This window comes from Colobus angolensis, unplaced genomic scaffold (assembly GCF_000951035.1).
Source record: "Colobus angolensis palliatus isolate OR3802 unplaced genomic scaffold, Cang.pa_1.0 Scaffold122, whole genome shotgun sequence".
Lineage (NCBI taxonomy): Eukaryota > Metazoa > Chordata > Mammalia > Primates > Cercopithecidae > Colobus > Colobus angolensis.
Genome location: NW_012113364.1, coordinates 5,722,986 through 5,734,589, shown reverse-complemented (window position 1 = coordinate 5,734,589; position 11,604 = coordinate 5,722,986).

Sequence of the window (11,604 nt, the reverse complement as noted above, 5' to 3'; positions counted from 1 at the left end):
AAGAAAAGCCAGGCACGTGTTTGTGATCCAAGCTACTTGGGAGGATGCAGTGGGAGGATCATTTCTGTTTGGGAGGTTGAAGCTGCAGTGAGCCATGATCATGCTGGTGCACTCCAGTGTGGGTGACAGAGCATGATTCTGTCTCAAAAAGAAACAAAAAACAAAAACCTTCAAAACACAAAAAAGTCAAACTTGCGTGGCAGATTTGCACTGAACTGACGTGCTAGACAGAGCCGAGGGGAGGGTCCTTTGATTGTGAGCCTTAGGGGGCCCCCAAGAAGCCCACACACAGAGGTGTTGGTGCAGCATGCCTATGCCAGCCTCCCAGGTGGTCGGCCAGCTCGCTGCCCCAGCTGTCGTGAGGTCCTTGTGGACCATGGGAGGAGAAGCCCCCAGTCTAGGAGTGCCCTTCCACGGCCACCCTTAGACTTGGGCAGCCATTCACTTCTCTCTCTGATTCTGGAAACTTCCTCTGATGGTTCCATTCTCCAAGGCTGATAAAATGTTCCATGTCCATTCAGGTACAAATAGAAATCAGATGGAATAACATGCCCTAGAATTATTTGATGTTTTTCTGATTTGAGTCCCGACAGCCCTCTGAATCTCATCGTCTCATCATTGCCACAGAACAAAATGTGAAAACATTAATCAGGGATTTGGTCTCTCTCCTTTCCGCACAGAAACCAAAGCACACCCTTGAGAGAGAGCCTCCTCTATTTTGTCATAAATAGATGGACTCCATAAATTAATTGAAAGGCATCGAGTTATTTCTAAAGGAAAACCAAGAGAATTGTGTTCCTGTTTATGATCAACTTTTCTATTTCTTTTTTTTTGGAGACATAGTCTCACTCTGTGGTCCAGGCTGGAGTGCAATGGCGCCATCTGGGCTCACTGCAACCTCTGCCTTCTGGGTTCAATTGGTTCTCCTGCCTCAGCCTCCCGAGTAGCTGGGATTATAGGCACGCACCATCACGCCCAGCTAATTTTTGTAATTTTAGTAGAGATGGGATTTTCCAATGTTGGGCAGGGTGGTTTTGAACTCCTGACCTCAAGTGATCCTCCCGCCTTGGCCTCCCAAAGTACTGGGATTACAGGCGTGAGCCACCATGCCCGGCCTATGATCAGTTTCAATCCATTTCCTCTTGTCTGTTTTCCCGGGGGGAGGTGTCATTCAAGAGTCATAGCAATCACGGAGGTTTGACTATCCTGAGATGTGCGGGATGCTTTTCTCATGACTCTGAGTGAATATTCCTGTTTCTCTTCCATGTAGAACAGGAGCCTGGGTTGGGCATCGGATGGTGGTTTACTTGGTTTCTCATGATAAATTTGGAAAGAGTGTCCTGCTGTACTTTCGCCTGGGGTCGGGGTAGCAATTCCTGTTGTAGGCTCCACAGGCGCCTGGGCCTGGTTGAGGGGGCAGGTACATCTTTGCCAAAAGAACTTCCCAGATTTCTAATGGAAGGCAGTGTGATGAGGGTTAATTATATCCCAGTTTTATGAAATAGTTTGGAGTCAGGTATTCAGCACATTGAATAGAGTCATGCATCACTTAACAGCAGGATTATTTTCTGGGAAATGGGTCATTAGGCAATTTCATCATTGTGCAAACATTATAGAGTGCACTTATACAAACCTAGATAGGATGTATGGCACACTAAGCACCCAGGCTGCATACAAACCTGTACAGCATGTGACTGTACTGAATACTGGAGGCAGTTGTAACACAACGGTAAGTATTTGTGTATCTAAATCTATCTAAAGATAGGAAACGTTGGCTGGGCACAGTGGCTCATGCCTGTAATTCCAGCATTTTGGGAGGCAAGGAGGGTGGATCATTTGAGGTCAGGAATTTGAGAGCAGCCTGACCAGCATGGTGAAACCCCGTCTCGACTAAAAATACAAAATTAACCAGGCACGGTGGCACACACCTATAGTCCCAGCTACTCGGGAGGCTGAGGCAGGAGAATCGCTTGGACTGGGGAGTCGAAGGTTGCAACGAGCCAAGATTGCGCCACTGCACTGCAGCCTGGGCAACAAGAGCAAAACTCCATCTCAAAACAAAAACAAAAACAAAACAGAACAGAAAAACAAAAAAACAAAACAAGAACTGTCCAGGAAAAATACGGTATAAAAGATTAAAATGGGCCAGACATGGTGGCTCACGCTTGTAATCCCAGCACTTTGGGAGACTCAGGAGTTTAAACCAGTGTAGGCAACACAGTGAGACCTTGTCTCTACCAAAAAATTAAAAAATTAGCTGGGCATATGTGTGCATACCTGTAGTCCCAGCTACTGAGGAGGCTGAGGCGGGAGGATCACTTGAGCCTGGGAGGTTGAGGCTGCAGTGAGCCAGGATTATGTCACTGTACTCAGCCTGGGTGACAGAGTGAGACCTGGTCTCAAAAAAGAAAGAAAGGAAAAAAGATAAAAATGGTACACCCATCTAGGGCACTTGCCATGAATGGAGCTTGCAGAACTGGAAGTTACTCTGGTGAGTCAGGAAGTGATCGTCTCCCAAAGGCCCAAATATCATATTAGGGAACAGGTTTACAAGATACATTCATTCTGTCCTAATAGCCCCGAAAGTCTTATAGGTTGGTGCAAAAATAATTGCGGGTTGCGGGTTTTGCTATTATTTTCAAAGGCAAAAACCACAATTACTTTTGCTATGTCCTCTTGCTGAATTGATCTTTTTATCATAATGTGACCTTCTTGGTAGTCTTCACTCTGAAATCTACTTTGCCAATATTAACAGAGCCATTTTAGATTTTTTTGCTACTGTTATATGATACAACATTTTCAAATTGCTTATTTAAAAAATGTGTCTCTCCTCATTTATTCAGATATAAGTATAGTTTAACAGCAGCATACCATTAAGTCTTGATTTGTTTTTCTAGGTTTTGATTTATTTTAACCAATCTAACTACTTCTGCCTGTTGAGATATTTAGAGCAATTTACTTTTTTTTTTTTTTGAGATGTAGTCTTGCTCTGTGGTCCAGGTTGGAGTGCAGTGGTGCAATCTTGGCTCACTGCAACCTCTGCCTTCCTGGTTCAAGCTACTCTCCCACCTCAGCCTCCTGAGTAGCTGGGATTACAGGCATGCACCACCACACCCGGCTAATGTTTGTATTTTTAGTAGAGACGGGGTTTCACCATGTTTCCCAGGCTGGTCTTGGACTCCTGACCTCAAGTGATCTGCCTGCCTTGGCCTCCCAAAATGCTGGAATTACAGGCATGAACCACCACACCTGGCTTAGAGCAATTTACATTTCATGTGATAATTTAGTCAAGTTTAAATCTATCCTATTGCTATGTGTTGTCTATTTGTCTTATCCACTCTTTGTTCCTTTTTTTTCCCCCTATTTTTTCTGCCTTCTTTTGGCCTAATGAGTATTTTTGAATAATCCTATTTTAGCCTCCTTCATTGACTCATTAGTTCTAACACTTTAACAAAGTTTTAGTGGTTGCTTCAGGGTTTATTGAATACATCAAACGACATTATACAACTTCACATAGAGGATAAGAACCTTCCAATAGTGTACTTTCATTTCTCCTCCCTCAACTTTGATGTTACTGCTGCCCTATATTTTACTTTTACATATGCTATAAACTTCACAATACATTGTTTTCAGGTTTTTTTTGTTTTTTGTATTTTTGAGACAGAGTTTTGTTCTGTCACCCAGGCTGGAGTGCAGTGGTGCGATCTCGGCTCACTGCAACCTCTGCCTCTTGGGTTCAAGCGATTCTCCAGCCTCAGCCTCCCAGGTAGCTGGGATTACAGGTGTGCACCACCACGCCTGGATAATTTTTGTATTTTTAGTAGAGACAGAGTTTCTCCATGTTGGCCGGGCTGGTCTCAGTCTCCTTCCCTCAGGTGATCCACCTGCCTCGGCCACCCAAAGTGCTGGGATTACAGGTGTGAGCCACCATACCCGGCCTCTTTTAGCTTTTTAAAATTCTTTTTTTTTTTAATCTGTGTGTTTTATTTTGGATAATTTCTCTTGCTAAATTTTCAAGTGTATGTACTGCTCTTTTCTTCTGCCATGTTTAATCTGCCATTAATTTCATCCATTGTATTTTTCATCTTAGACACTGTAGTTTTCATCTCTAGAGTCTTAAAAACATATCTCCCAGGTCTCTACTTATCATTTTGAACTTAAAGAATATAGGTTGGGCATGGTGGCTCATGCCTGTAATCCCAGCACTTTGGGAGGCTCAGACAGGTGGATCACTTGAGACCAGGAGTTCAAAACCAGCGTGGGTAATGGGGCGAGACCCCTGTGTCTACAAAATAATACAAAAAAATAACCAGACGTGGTGGCATGTACCTGTAGTCCCACTGTAGTCCCAGCTACTTGTGGGGCTGATGTGGGAGGATTGCTTGAGCCCAGGGAGGTGGAAGTTGCAGTGAGCCATGATCATGCCACTGCACTCCAGCCTGGGTGACAGAGTGAGACTCTGTCTCAAAAAAAGGAAAAAAGGTCAGGCATGGTGGTTCTTGCCTGTAATCTCAGCACTTTGGGAGGCCAAAGCAGGCAGACCACTTGGGACCAGAAGTTTGAGACCAGCCTGGCCAACATGGCAAAACCCCTTCCCTACTAAAAATAGAAAAATTAGCTGGGTGTGGTGGGGGGCCTGTAGTCCCAGCTACTTAGGAGGCTGAGCCGGGAGAATTGCTTGAACCTGAGAGGTGGAGGCTACAGTGAGCTGAGATCGTGCCATTGCACTCCAGCCTGGTAGACAGAGCAAGACTCTGTCTCAGAAACAACAACAACAAAGAATATAATTATAATAAATATTTTAATGTCCCCATCTGCTAATTTGAATATATTTGTCAGTTCTGGGTCATTTTCAATTGATTGACTTTTCTTCTCACGATGGGTTCTGCTTTCCCGCTTCTTTGCAAGCTTTCTATTCTTTGATTGGCTGCAAGATATTGTACATTTTATCTTATTGAATGCCAGATTTTCTTTTTTTTTTTTTTGAGACGGAGTCTCGCTCTGTCACCCAGGCTGGAGTACAGTGGCACGATCTCAGCTCACTGTAAGCTCTGCCTCCCAGGTTCACACCATTCTCTGGCCTCGGCTTCCCGAGTAACTGGGACTACAGGTGCCCCCCACCACGCCTGGCTAATTTTTTGTATTTTTAGTAGAGACGGGGTTTCATCGTGTTAGCCAAGATGGTCTTAATCTCCCGACCTCCTGATCTGCCCGCCTTGGCCTTCCAAAGTGCTGAGATTACAGGCATGAGCCACTGCGCCTGGCCAGAATGCCGAATTTTTTGTAATCCTATATTCATGGCATTTCTTGTGGAATACAGTTAAGTAACTTGGAAACATTTTGATCCTTGCATTTAAGATTTGTTAGGTGGGGCTGGGCACAGTGGCCCATACCAGTAATCCCAGCACTTTGGGAGGCTGAGGCAGGCAGACCATCCTGGCCAACATGGTGAAACCCTGTCTCTACTAAAAATACAAAAATTAGCTGAGCATGGTGGTGTGCGCCTGTAGTCCTGGCTACTCGGGAGGCTGAGGCAGGGGAATGGCTTGAACCCGGGAGGAGGAGGTTGCAGTGAGCAGAGATCGTACCGCTGCACTTCAGCCTGGCAACAGAGTGAGACTCTGTCTCAAACAAAGCAAAACAAAACATAAAAACAAAATAAAACAAAAACCCCACCAAAAAACAAACAAACAAAAAAACCCAAAAATTAGCTAGGTGTGGTGGCAGGCGTCTGTAATCCCAGCTACTCAGGAGGCTGAGGAAAGAGAATCGCTTGAACCTGGGAGGCTGAGGTTGCAGTGGTCCAAGATTGTGCCACTGCACTTCAGCCTGGGTGACAGAGTGAGACTCTGTTTCCAAAAAGACACAAAGATTTCTTAGGTGGAACCAGAGTGGTGTAGGATAAGACCTGTCCTAATACTCTACCCAGTGCCTCAAGCATTATGAATTTTTTCCATCCTGATTGGTGGGGACAGACATCCTTCCAGGCCCTGTGTTAGTGCTGGGCACTGCTCAATCTAATTTTTTCAGACAGCTTTTCTCCCCTGGCCTTAGGCACTTTTCATCACGCTGATGCACTAATCAATATTTGGGTGAATTCTCCAGGGAAATTTTCTTTGGTTCTGTATTAGTCTGTTCTCACACTGCTGATAAAGACATACCCAAGGTTGGGTCATTTATAAAGGAAAGAGGTTTAATTGACTCGCAGTTCCACAATCATGGCAGAAGGTGAAGGAGGAACAAAGCCATGTGTTATGGGGTGACAGGCTAGAGAGCTTGTAAAGGGGAACAAAACCAGCAGATCTCACGAGACTTATTCACTATCACGAGAATACGGCAGGGAAAGACTCGCCCCCATGATTCAATTACCTCCCACGGGGTCCCTCCCACAAACATGGGGATTATGGGAGCTACAATTCAAGATGAGATTTGGGTGGGGACACAGCCACACCACATCAGGCTCTCTGGGGTTCTCTCTGTGTAGCTCTCTCCTTTCCGGTACGCTGGTTTGCCTTCATCTCCCCACACCGTCAAGCTGAGGGACTTTGAAGCTGCATGGTAAGAAAAACATTAGGGGCTGTGGGTGGTGGCTGACGCCTGTAATCCCAGCACTCTGGGAGGCTGAGGCACGTGGATCACCTGAGGTCAGGAGTTCGAGACCAGCCCGGCCAACACAGCGAAACCCTGTCTCTACTAAAAATACAAAAATTAGCCTGGTGTGGTGGTGCCGCCTGTAGTCCCAGCTACTTGGGAGGCTGAGGCAGGAGAATTGCTTGAACCCGGCAGGCAGAGGTTGCAGTGAGCTGAGATCATGCCACTGCACTCCAGCCTGGGGAACACAGTGAGACTCTGTCTCAAAAAAAAAAAGGAAAGAAAAAAAAAGAAAAGCATTAGGTCCCAACAAGCATTGTATTAGTCAGAAGGTAAAATAACCATGTGACATGACAGAATCTTGGGTTCAGCCCCATCCTACCAGCTTGAGATGTGTGTTTGGGAGGAATGGGAATCAGCCCCTGCCCTGGCGTAATCAGGAGGCTGCGATTATTATTTACAGGATTTGCCGCGTAAGAGCTCATAGCTGAAGAAGCACTTCCTCCTTTGTGGCATGATCGGGTGCTTGAGAACCAAGCCTGTGGCTGAACAGGACAGATTGCCGTAAGTACTGGATTGTAGCTTGTGCACCTTTGCAGGAGAGTGATTCCCTTTCTGCAAAGCTACCATGCAAGGGAAATTGTTCTCAAAAACAACACAGCAAAATAAGGCAAAAGCTGTGCAAAATACACATCAGTGGGAAGTGGCTTAGCAGCGGCAACATGTGAAAAAAAAATAAGAGTACTAGTTGACTCCAAATGAGTTGGAGTTGATGTGGCTGCCAAAAAAGAAAAAAGAAAAACGTGCCAATGTGACTTCAGGCTGAATTAAAAGAAATACTATGTCTAGGGCCAAGGAGGTGACATCTTCTCCTCTCTGGCAGCTTGCTGAGGATGGCAAGCAGGGTGGTAGGAAGAGGCTAGAGCCTGGCTGTTGATCTGCTCACTGTATCCAGAACTCTCTCCAGCTGTACTTTTTAATTTAATAGACAATTAAATATCTGTAATTTAAAGCTGCTTTCGGTTGGATATTCCATAACTTGCAGCTGAATACATCTTCACCAATACAACCTCCCCAAGCAAAGCTAATGGCTCCACACTATGAGCAGATATGTAATTTTCTCCCACGGTGCGACCTAATAGAACGAGACTCATTGCCTGACATATGGTAGCGACTATACATTTGTACTGAGTGATGCATGAAAAAGTAAAATTCTCTACATATCTGATTAGCTTTGCCTATTTTCCTCTATTGATGAATAATAGCAGAATATGGAGAAATGATTCTTGGTGACTAATGCATGTCAGATTTCTTGGTGTGTATTAAAATTCAGATTCCCAGGCTCCACCACCTGGAGATTCACCTTTGGTAGATCTGAGATGAGGTTCTGGAGTTTGGCATTTTGAAAAAGCACCACCAGAAGATTCTCTTTTCCTTTTTTTTTTTGACACAGTGTTTCATTCTTGTTGCCCAGGCTGGAGCGCACTGGCACGATCTCAGCTCACTGTAACCTCTGCCTCTTGGGTTCAAGCGATTCTCCTGCCTCAGGCTCCCACATAGCTGGGATTCAGGCACCCGCCGCCATGCCTGGCAAATTTTTTGTATTTTTAGTAGAGATGGGGTTTCACCCTGTTGGCCAGGCTGGTCTCGAACTCCTGACCTCGTGATCCTTGGCCTCCCAATGTGCTGGGATTATAGGCGTGAGCCACCACGCCCGGCCTTTTTTTTTTTTCTTTTTTTAAGACTGAGTCTCTCTCTCCCCCAGGCTGGAGTGCAGTGGCACGATTGGCTCACTGCAACCTCCAACTCCTGGGTTCAAGAGATTCTCCTGCTTCAGTCTCCTGAGTAGCTGGGACTACAGGCACGCATCATTACACCTGGCTGATTTCTCAAAGTGGTCGGCAGGAGGCCACCTTGAGAAACACTGATGTAAAGAACCAACAGCTATTACTAAATATACACAGAAGCTTCCTTAAATATGGAGTGTAGGTTTTGCAGTCACTGCCTGCGTTGTCCTGTAAAGGCTCTTTATGTGTCTTTAAGGCTCTTTATGTCTCTTTAAGTGACATACAGCAAAATCTCTTTTCCAGGTTGTCATGAAGACTGAGTCCAGCCCAGCCCCATTCCTGGGACAGTCGTTGTCCTCAGATGGCCCGCTGAGGTCATGTTCCTGCTTCCTCTTGTTCATTGCTCCGAAAAATTCCTCCCTGCCATTCCCTGGGTGTCCTTGACACTTCTTATTCTTTTCCCCACCAAACAAGTCAACTGGTTACTCTGCCAGGCTTGGCTTTGAGCTTAGTTCCAAGACTGAGACATGGGAGAAAGAGAGAGAGAAAGAGTCCACTGAACACAGATGGTCCCTGAAGTCTCTTCTTTGGAGAATTAGTTCAGTTCCTCTGGATTGATCTCCTAAGAACTTTCAAAAACATTTTCCTTTTGGTTCAAAATAAAATCTGTGTACTTAATCATTTGCACAGCAGGCAGGCTCCCCAAAGACAGGAACATCGGGACCAAAAGCGTGATACTGAACCAGAAAAACATATTTCCAGTCCCAAAAGCCACGTGGAAGTTATGCAGAAATTAGAACTTGTTAAAAGGAAATATTCAGTGTTTTTAAAGTCATATTTCTGTAGAATGTTTGGGCGATACGGAAAAACGCAAAAACGTCAGTAAATTCAATTACCTTGAGATAACTATGCTTAGAGTTTCTATGCCTACACAAACATATACTTCTAACTTAAAAGATTGGAATCATAACTTTTAGTCTATATTTTCCACTTAAATTTATTATGACATTTTTTATGCCAGCAGACATTCTTTCAAAACCTATTTTTGATGACTGCACGAGATATATATAAAATATATCTAACATCTGCCTGTTGGTGAATATCTAGATTATTTCTGACTTTTCTCTTTTAAATGTAAATTTCCCATTTTCTCTTTTCTTCTCATGTTCTCTTTCCTTCCTGCGTTCTCTTTTAATCTGGGAAAGCCGAACAAGGGAGATGGAGGCACTAGTGGTGTGTCCCCAGTGGCTGTGGAAACAGGCAAGAAAGTTGGGGTGTCACGTGGATGATAGGTGGCCGTGTGCTCAGCCGCTTTTGCTCAACATTCTCATTAATTCCTGAATATGGCCAAACTCCAGAGCCTCATCTCACATCTACCAAAGGTGAATCTCTGGGTGGTGGAGCCTGGGAATCTGAATTTTAATACACGCCAAGGGCCAGGCACAGTGGCTCATGCCTGTAATCCCAGCACTTTGGGAGGCTGAAGCAGGCAGATCACTTGAGGTCAGGAGTTCAAGAGCAACCTGGCCAACATGGTAAAACCCCGTCTCTACTAAAAATACAAAAATTAACTGGGTAGGGTGGTGTGCACCTATAATCCCAGCTACTCAGGAGGCTGAGGCAGGAGAATCGCTTGAACCCGCAAGGCAGGTGTTGCAGTGAGCTGCGATGGCACCACTGCACTCCAGCCTGGGCAACAGAGCGAGACCCTGTCTTGAAAACAACAACAACAACAACAACAACAACAAAAACATGCCAAGAAATCTGACATGCGTTAGACATGGATTAGGGGTGCAAGAGGCTGCGTTTTTAAGCCTTTTCAGAACAGTTGTGTAACATACTCTCCCCATCAGCGTAAGAGGGGACCTGTCTAATGACATCTGACTAGTATTATTTTTAAAATCATTGCCGGTGTGATAGGTTAAATAAATTTTTGATGACTAGTAAAGGTCCAAAGTTCTTTATGTTCATTAGTCCATTAACAAAATTTCTTATGTTTTGAGTTATCCATTCATGTCCTTTGCCTATTTTTCTATGGGTGGGTTAGCATTTTACATATTGATTTTTAAGAACTAATTGATTTAGGCTGTTGATCTTTACACTCCCTAGAATTATTATTATTAATTTTTTTGTCAGTTTGTTAGTTTCTTATTTTTATTTATTTATTTTTTTGAGACAGAGTCTTGCTCTGTTGCCCAGGCTAGAGTGCAGTGGTGCGATCTCGGCTCACTGCAACCTCCGCCTCCCAGGTTCAAGCGATTCTTCTGTCTCAGCCTCCCAAGTAGCTGGGGTTACAGGCATGCACCACCACACCCGGCTAATTTTTGTATTTTCAGTAGATATGGGGTTTTGCCATGTTTGCCAGACTGGTCTCGAACTCCTGACCTCAGTTGATCCACCTGCCTCGGCCTCCCAAAGTACTGGGATTACAGGCGTTAGCCACTGCGCCCAGCCCCTATTTTGTTTTTGCATTTTCAAATAAGTAATTAAATAATTTTTATACAGTTGAAATATAACTCTTCTAAATGCAATATGTCTTGGGTTGGATACATTAGATCTTGAATAGAAAGGGGCATTAGCAACAACTCTGGGGAAATTGGAATAAAGTGTGGAATTTAGTTAATAGTAACACACTAATGTTGATTTCTCACTTTTCTCAGTTTTGACGAAGTTACCATGGTAATGTAAGATGATAACATTGAGGGGAATGGGTGAGGGGCATAGGGGAACTCTCTGCGACTTTTATGAAAATCTAAAATTATTCCAAAATAGGAACTTTATTAAAAACAAAAAAAAATCAGTCTTCTAATATTTTACTTCTACTTCCTTTCATTATTTATACTTAGAAGGTTTTGCCCATATAGGCCAGGCATGGTGGCTCATGCCTGTAATCCCAGCACTTTGGGAGGCCAAGGTGGGCAGATCACTTGAAGTCAGGAGTTTGAGACCAGCCTGGCCAACATGGTGAAATCCCATCTCTACTAAAAATACAAAAAAATTAGCTGGGTGTGGTGGTGCATGCCTGTAATCTCAGCTACTCAGGAGACTGAGGCAGGAGAATCACTTTAACCTGGGAGGCAGAGGTTGTGGTGAGCCAAGATCACACCATTGCACTCCAGCCTGGGTGACAGAATGAGACTCTGTCTCAAAAAAACAAAAAAGCAAAAAACAAAAAAGAAGTAAAAGGAAGAAAAGAAATATACCATGACAATTCTAACTTTAAAGA